Source organism: Tenrec ecaudatus, chromosome 3 (genome assembly GCF_050624435.1).
Source record: "Tenrec ecaudatus isolate mTenEca1 chromosome 3, mTenEca1.hap1, whole genome shotgun sequence".
Classification (NCBI taxonomy): domain Eukaryota; kingdom Metazoa; phylum Chordata; class Mammalia; order Afrosoricida; family Tenrecidae; genus Tenrec; species Tenrec ecaudatus.
The window spans coordinates 89,692,321-89,701,694 of NC_134532.1; the positions used below are offsets into that span (position 1 = coordinate 89,692,321).

Genomic DNA, 9,374 nt, shown 5'->3' on the forward strand with positions numbered 1-9,374 from the left:
AGTTGTTCTTAAAGCTCTGCATGTGTTAGGGGCCTTCCTAGCCAGCTGTGGGAAATGTAGGAATAGATGTATTAGCATCGTTGGTCTTCCACCTCTAATGAGACAGAAAGGAATTGATACCGATACAGGTCCATAATGTCTTATTCTCAATTCCCCAAACCCCAAAGTCCTGCAATCAATAATTTTTGTGTCGTTCTCGTTGTTTGTTTGTTTGTTTGTTTTTCCAAAACTACCTCCTTCAGTGGCAAAGACTGGTGTATATTTGAAAAACATTTTGCAGCCATTATTTATACCACTTATACCACTTGGAGTCTCTTGGAAGAAAGGCCTGGTGAACTGCTTCAAAAGGTCACCACCATTGAGGACGCCGTAGAATAGAATGCGCTCAGACACACAGGGGCTAGAATTGACTCCAGGGCAACTGGTATTTATCCCAATAGTGTTAATATCTGTAGACCTTAACCCAAAAAACAAACTCACTGCCATCAAAGCGATGCTGTCTCCCAGAGACCCTATAGCACAGGTAGAACCGTCCCTGAAGGTTTCCAAGAACGTCACTCTTTCCCGAAGTAGAAAGCCTTATCTTTCTCCTATGAAGTAGCTGATGGGTTTGAACCCCTGACTTTGCAGTTAGCAGCCCAATGTGTAACCAACCCACGACACCGACCAGGGCTCCAGAGTACTGAGTAGTGAGTACTCCATAAAAAAAAAGTTCATGGGTAAGGGGTGGGAGGGGCGGATGTATCATTATCTCACTGTTGCTTGTGCTTGTGAATCTTTTGTAAAATGAGCTCTATGCATAAATGACACTTTTTTCTTATAGGATTTCTCATATCCAGTTTCCTAAAAGGGTATCACCCGGATATTTGATGGCCAATAATTACATGCTTAAGGTGAAGATATAGAAATGACAACCAAAAAATAGGTGGAAGATTCAACTCTAAGAAAGGGTGTGAACTCTAAGTCACACCCTGCGTCCGGGATCACTGCCGACCGTGACATCGGGGCGGTGTGTGCGGCTCCTCCCTCCAAAGCCCCCTTCCTCTTGCTAATCCGCTGTGAAGCCTAAAAAATAAAATACAGCGCACGGAAACATTTGATCTAAAATTTCTAAATAAAATTCTCACACAGGGACAGACCCTTGAGCAGGTCCTTCATACCACACTCACGTTTGGTATCAGATTACCCAGGTTGTAAACAGTCATTTAAATAATATGAATCCCATTGTCCAGCTAATAAATGCACTCAGAACAGTTCATTCTGCATCCATTGAAATCCAGTTTTTTAGGGAGGGCATTGAAGTATTAGAAAAAATAACATGTTAATGATATACTTTCCCCTGTTAGTCCACAAAGTTGTTCCAATTAGAAAGGTCAAGTGAAATGGAAAGTAGGTAGCCCCTGACCTTCTTCAAGGCACCGACTGTCACATCCCTGTCCAAACAGGCTTTGGGGGTCATCTCTGTCCGCAAGTTCATAACCTTTAAGTGCAGTTCGGGTTCCCTCAACTCTGAGTCCATGGATTTAAGAGGAAAAACGGGGAACCCCACATATGCACCATCTTTTAATGTCCTCACCCATTCCACTCTCACTTCCTGCACGACTGTAGGATTAATGCAGAGAATCAAACTGAACTCTTCTTTTCTGAAAATTGGCCCTAACTGGAACAACTCATGTCCATTTCAGTTGAATTTACCTCCACGAAAGCATTCACCAAAAGGGATCTCCGACTTCGGTGGGAGTTAATGTGGGCTTGGCTGCCAACCAAAAGGTCAGCAATTTGGACCGATCAGCTTCTCTGTGGGAGAAAGATGCGGCGGCCTGCTTGTGTCAGGATTTACAACCTTGGAAACCCAATGGGGCAGCTCTACTCAGTCCTTAAGCATTGCCATGAGCCGGAATCAACTTGGCGGCAGTGGGTTAAATGTGGGTTTAAAGCTGAAGCGACTGGAGATTGAAAAACTGCCTGTTCTTCCTGCTCACTTACTCACATGAGGGTTTACAGCTCCTGAAAGCATGCCAGGGCTTTGAAAATGAAAGCTTGCAGTTAGGAAACGATGGCTCATGACAGCAAAGATCAGTCATGGGATCCGCCTGGAGTTTTCTGTCATTGACTTCCTCAATCAGACAGGGCTCAGCAACAGAGGTTAATCGGTCAGCTAGCACACCGAGAGGTGAGGGCCGCAGAACCCCTCTGCAGCAGTTAATCACTTAATTGCTTTCTGATTTACTTTAAATGCCTCTTTAAAAGATATAAAAGGAAAACATTATTGAAAGGGCATTTTAGACTATTTAATAAAGATCCAATATACCCTTTGTGAAGCAGAAAATAAATGGAGCTCTAGCCTAGCTCTTGTTCAACGCTTTCTTGGGCAACATTTATTTATATAGAGCAAGGAGTGAGAGTCTGCTCCCGGCAAGAGAAACAGCATGTACCAAAGCCCAAAGGAAGGAAAGCATGGGTATGAACCGTAAATCAAATAAGCTGCCTGCCTGAAGAGTTAGGTGTGTGAGAGGCTACGGGGAAGCCGGGAAACACAGTGGTCTAGATTGTAGGAGGTGTCCAGTGCCAACCTAATGATCCTGGACTTGATCCATCAGGCAAGGGGGGCCACTGAAGGCTCGTGAGCTAAGAAAATAAGATGGTGAGGGAATCGCATGAATGTTGGAATCCTTCAGCCCTGGATTATAATCCAATCTCACTTCTCGTGCTGGGCAAGCGATGTACCTTTTGGGAATCTCCAAAAAGGATACCAGCAAGGTCATAATATAATCTTGTAGGGTTGTTGAACACATTAGCCGTAGCATGCATAATGTGCCAACACGAGGGCTTGGGACAGAGAAATGGACATAGCTGGTACTATTGCCGTGTCAGGACAGGAAGGTTCGAAGGGGAAACTGCAGCGGAGAGTCTGTGAAGATCCAGGGGAGAGGGCCCAGCCAGGAGAGTGCCAAAGAGGATTCAGAGCAGGAAGCAAGGGAGACTACAAAGACAGATTCCTAGGATTTGATGATGCTCGGATATGAATAAGGAAGGAAAACTCACAGCGATGCTAAGAGAAGTACAATACGAGTTGGAGAGATACAAACTCCTATCGGATCCCAAACAGGGAAGAGACATGCACAAGCACTGCACTAGTTAGAGGATTTTAGGTCAACCTGAACTTTTTGAAAGTGTAGGGCTGCAGTCCAACAGGTCAATCAGGCCACAGCCTAATGACATCCCTTTGGGGATGTGGCCTTCTTATAAGAAAGAAAACCTGGGAACTTCCTTCTCTTTCTGCTCCACCGACTTGCCTGCTGCAACTCAGCCTGCCTTGAGGGCCGCTTCCTGTAAGCCACATGACCCTGAGAGCTGCGCCCCCTGCCATGTTCCCACCAAGCTTAGATCCAGGCAAATCTGCACCCTTCAACCAGTGACCTTCCTGCCTTCCATATCACCTTTCTGCATCACCAGGCTGCAGCAACATGAGTGTGAAGAGGGTCCTAGTTTGCATCAGACTTGCTGACTGGAGTCTGATGGGGCTGAGATGCCTTCTTTCAATAGATAACTATTTGTTGATAAACAGTTCTTTCTCATACATACATGAGTGTCACTAGACTTGTTTCTCTAGACAACCCCCCTATGTTAGACAGGCTTCTCTAGAGAGAAAAAAACCACATTGCTAATAATTATATATATATATATATACACAGATCGATAGATATATAACACAAGAAATAAACAATTAAATTATAAAGCAATACAAATGGCTCAGTGCAACTCACTCCTGTGAGACACTGGCAGTCCTTCAAGTCTTGAGGGCCGCTGGGTAGTCCTCTTTAGAGCAATTCAGGCTATCTGGGCACAGGCAGCAAACAGCAAGGCAGGTCACCAACAGTCAGCCAGATGACAGGGTCTGACAGTCCCCAGCTCAAGAGATGTAAATTCCAATTGTGTGGTGAAGCAGATCTTGAAGGAACCTCACATTACAGCGACACAGTCCACAGGTTAGGTGTCCCACAGGTAGTGTAGCTTGCAAATGGAGGCACAGAACAAGCAAGACAGCCGCACACTGGTCCGATGAGCAAAGAGCAAGAGACAAGAGAGATGAGGCTTGCCGAACCATTTATCTCTCTGCCTTTAAATTAATCCCACATGTGTTTATCGGCCAGGTTGGCACAATAAACTAACTATGTCACCCGCCTAACACAAGCACCTAAACACCTAACTTGGATTTCTTGAATGAATATGAAAAGAAACAACCACATTCCTTTCTATGAAGATCCCATCTGAACTCTTACTAACCAGAGCTGCTCTGAAGGTCAATTCTCAGCTCCACAGTGTCCGAGGATTTAGGTTACAATGTTCCCCGGGATAGTACACCAGGTAGGGTCTTCCTCTCTTACACCCTCCCCTCCTGGGTCACCCTCACCACAGACGTTCCCAGTCACTTCTGCCAGGCTCCACTAACTCTGGACTCTCTCCCCTTGGGCTGCGGCTGCCTTCTGCCCCGAGTCGCACTCCTGGGTCAATCCCACTGCCTTCTATCCATTCCAGCTCTTAGTGCCCCCAAGGCCAGAGTCCGACACCCCACCCCCCAGAGGGTTTCCAAGGCTGTAACTCCTGAGAGAAGCAGACGGCCACGTCTTTCTCACATGGGGTGTCTGATGGGTTTCAACGGCCACCCTTTTGGTTCAAGGTTGAATACTTGTACCAGAGTGCTTTAACCGCTGCACTATCAGGACTCTTTCCACTTGGATCACAGGCAGAGAAATGCCTAGCACTTCAGAAGAGCAGGGCAGCAAAGAATAACTCATCGGGCCTGACATTTTCATTAGGTACTGCATTATAAGTTTCTTCAGGAACCAAGCTTTATAATTTTGTCCGACTCTGCTCAGAGGGGATTAATATGACTTACTTAGACTTACCGGCTGCAGCCCCTTATACTGCATAAGCTTCCATCCCTGTCTAGTTTGGTTGTGGATTTCAGCCGCGTCAGCTCCACATAATTCACAGAGGAATCAGCCCACAGACACATCCCAGCCACATATGTGCCTGCCAGGACACACGGGGGAAACTTTATAGCGTGTATAAATGGGCTTTAATATTGCAGTATACCTTTTGGGATGTATGTCTAATTTGTTGGAACGTGCAGAAAAGCTGACAAGCCACTTCGTGTCTTTCCAGAGGCCTCTACTCGCTGCCCTGGAGAAGCGCAGGAGAAGGCCCTCGCTCGACTCACACCGCCGTGCTCTCCGAACTGGAGCACCCTCGCCCACACTCGGCGAGAAGCCGCACGTGATTGCTCTTCCTTCACAGTCCTCCCCTGAGCTACTTTCTTATTTCTTGAATCGCTCTGAGCAAGTGTCATATTTCTTGAATGTCGCTGAGAAAACATTGAATACAGTCTAATTTTATTTCATCATGCACAGGTTTAATATGCTGAATTATCTCCAGGTAATGACTCGGTACTTCCTTTCAACCTGACTGGCTCCACACTAATTAAAACTTTAAAAAAAAAAAAGGTTGGTATTAAGAAGGCCCTGGGTGGTACTAAAGGTGAATATGCTCAGCTAAACAAAAGATTGGCCAAGCCAGTCCACCAGAAGTACATGGAAGAACAGTCTACTTCTGAAAAATCAGCCACTCATTCGCTACGACGTATAGTTCTACCGACACTCCTGGGGATGTGATGAGTTACAGCAGACCTTGTGGCAACTGGTCGGGTTGCTCACTACTGTTGCTGTTGTTGATGCTGCTGCTGTTGTTAGACACTATTGAGTCGATCCTGATTCATAGAAACCCTATACAGAGCAGAAGTAAGTAATGCCTGTTACTGCATGGGCCTCTCAGGTGTTCTTACGCCCGAGCCCCTTGCTGTAGCCACTGTGTCACTCCTTCTTATCGAAGGTCTTTTTCTCTGCCCCTGTGTGCTACCAAGCACAACTTTTCCAGGGACTGGTCTTTCTTGATAGTGTCCACAGTATGTGAGGTCAAGTCTTGCAATCCTGGATATACTTCTTCCGAGACAGATTCGTCTGGGCTCTCGGCAGTCCGTGGAACTTTCAAGTCTTCAGCAGCACATAACTCCAGCTTCCTCATTCAGTATCCAACTTTCACATGCATGTGAGGCAATTGGCCGTGGTTTTATCTCCCCTACAAAAGGAAGTGGAACTTGAGGACGTGGTTTGTGACAATATCAGGTCAAAAGATGTTTAGAAGTAAACTCCTCACAGATGGAAAAACTTTCCTTCTGGATTCTTCATCATATTCTCCATCCAAGGCACTTTGATTGAACCACTACCATCAAGTCAATTCTGGTCATAGGAACCTTTTAAGAAGCAGTAGAACTTCCTCCATAGGATTTCCTATGAATCTTTATAGGAAATCTTTATGGAAACACCGTGCCTTATCTGACTTCTGGGGAGTAGCTGATAAATTCAAATGGCCAACCTTTCAGTTAGCAGGTTAGCATTTAACCCACTTCGCCACCGAGGACCCAGGGGACTTGACCCAGGGTGCTACATTGCTGGTTGTTTGTACGTCAGATCCTTCCACAGTGTGCAAGTGATTTGCTTTATCATATACTCTCAGACCAGAGAGTTGGAGTCTGAGATCCGCAGTTAGAGGTTCAACGATTTATTTCTGTGTACTAGCATAACATCAATTCAGGGAGTGCTATAACTTCTGTTGTATTCTTTTGTCACAATCTATGACCTAGGCATTATAATAAGTATTATTATTATTCTCATTTTAGAGATGGAGTAACTGAGTCTTATTTCTCCAAGGTCAGAGAGCCAAGAACCAAGGAAAGTAGAACTCAGACCCAGGTCTCTTTTAGACTCAAGTCAGTGCTAAGTCATTGTAACTCTCAGGAATGATAACACCATAAGCAACATTCCAGAAGCACTCGCTAATGAATTCCAACCTGGTATCCTAATAGTACATTCCTTTCATAGACAAAGTAATAGAGGATTTTAAAAAGATTAAGTAAGTGCTCAAAGCCACATCGCCTATGTGTATAAAGACCTGGAAATCAGAATAGAACGGCTTGGCTCCAAAGTTCCACGGCTTCCACTCTACTGAACTTGATTCAAATGCAGCATGAGCCTGGACACATAACGCCAGTGATTTTGCTTCAGCTATTTCATATATTAGTTCCCCAGCAAGCTGTCCTTGACATTCCTCCCTATGCTACCGTTGATCCTAAGTGGCTTGTTGTTGTTTGGTGTCATTGAGTCGCTTCCAATTCCTAGCAAATCCATGTGACTGAGGAGAAGTGCCCCATAAGGTTTCCTTGACTGTCATCTCTATGGACGCTATTCTGCAAGGCTTTCGTTTGGTTAACAGTCAAGCGTGGAACGATTTGTTCCACCAGTGCTTCGTCCAATGGTCTTGGAGGATGTACAAGCTGAAGAAGCAGGTCTCTACACTAGTATTTAGTTATCCTGAGGACCTCTGTTGGAGTGTTTGGACCTGAGAAGCAAGCTAAAAGTGATTTAAGGTCATGCATATCAAATTCCCTATGGCAAAGGACCAATTAGCCTTCATTCTTTTGCTGACAGATACATGATCCTACTGTGCATGTTTGGTAGAGAGTTTCAGCCACAAGCAACTCACTGTGCAAGTTTAACAACACCTTGTTCAATAAGAGTAGTGCTTGGGTGGTGTAAGTGGATAACACGCTCAGCTGTTAACAAAAAGTTGGAAGTTTGAATCCACCAGAAGCGCCTTAGAAATAAGGCTTAAGACCTACTTCCAGATAAATTAGCCACAATAAACACTGGTGCAAATAAAATTGAGAATCTAAAAGTAAATCTGCACATCTATGGCCAACTGATATTTGGGGGGGAGAGGGGACCAGAACAAAACAGAAAACCTGCTGGACAAATTCTACAAGAGCTGTAACACTGACCAACTGATTTTTAACCTGTTGATAAGTCCATTTGATGTGGAAAGATCAATAAGTGGTGTTGATAAATTGGATTACACATGCAAAAAATGAGATGAGATCCATGCCTCACACCACATACAAAAGCAAATTGGAAATAGATTAAGGACTTAATTGTGCCAACTAAAACCGTACAGTTCTTAGAAGAAAATACAGGAGCAACATCGTTGAACCCAGCTTTTACAATAGATTGTCTGATAGAATAACAAAGGCATAAATAGCAAAAGGCAAAATAAATAAACAAATTTTTATAAACATGCAAAACTTTGTTCATGAAAAGACTTTACCAACAAAGCAAAACTACACACTACTGACTGGAAGTATATCTTTGGAAACCACGTATTGGATAAGAATCTAGTAAACAAAACAAATATACAACTTAACGACAGAAACATACATAACCCAATCATAAAATGGGCAAGAGACTTAAATAGACATTTCACCAAAGGTGATATTCAAATGGCCACCAAACACATGAAAAAATATCCAATGTCATCAGCCAAAGAGATGCAACCAAAACCATGAGACAGTATTTCACACGCACTAGCATAAAACTAAAAATCCAAATTCACTTCTATCAAGTTGATTCCAACTCTTAACAGCCCTGTGGAGGGTGTCTGAGACTAAAAATCTTTACAGAGCATGCAACTCCCTCTTTCACCTGCAGAGGGTTTGGTGGATTTGAACTGCTGAACTTTGGGTTGGTATTAGGACAACTAAGGTTAAAAAGATTTTTTTAAGATAAAATAACACATGTTGGGAAAAATATGAGGAGATTTTACCTCTTATTGCTGGTAGGAATGCAAAATGGTAGCCATTGTTGAGAACAGTGTGGCAGTGCCTAATAATAATAATAATAATAAACCAATTAAAATTAGAACTGTCATATGACCCCCAACTTCCTTGCCATACCCCTAAGACACCATTAATCCAGTTACTGTCTCTATAGATATCTATCCTGTTTTTCATATACAAAACAATTACCAAAGAAGCCCACAAAGTAAAACAGAGAAAAATCTCAATCAAAAAGGAAGAAACTATTTTAAACCATAACAAATTCAAAATGGGTCAAAAGGGAGATCCAATGACAAAGGGTTAAATTTAACCTAACTGCATCTGCAATAATCCAATGCACATTGCATGATAGAAAGCTATTCACAGCCCTGATCTATGGTCAGAGACTTAATCCACGTGTATTTCTCCCGGATTTTTTTTTTAACTGAAACAACTCTGAACTGGGTTTAAAGGGAGATAAAATGATAAGATATTACATTGTAGCCTAAATGAATCTGCAAATATTAGCATAGTTTGAAGAGCCAATCAATAAGATATGAATGGAATTGACTTAATGGCAGTGAGTACAAGAGAAAAGAAGGGGGAGGGGCAATAATGTATGGCAACTTAGGTTAAAGGAGTCATAGGTGAGGTTAACAGAGAAAGA

The 9,374-nt window shown here is 43.4% G+C and overlaps 1 non-coding gene across 1 annotated transcript; it reads right to left on the bottom strand.

Moving 5' to 3' along the window:
* Nucleotides 1–7,836: 7,836 nt before the first annotated feature.
* LOC142444064 (U7 small nuclear RNA) lies at nt 7,837–7,895 on the bottom strand. The gene has a single exon (XR_012783740.1). It is a non-coding gene; the product is annotated as a U7 small nuclear RNA (small nuclear RNA).
* Nucleotides 7,896–9,374: the final 1,479 nt, after the last annotated feature.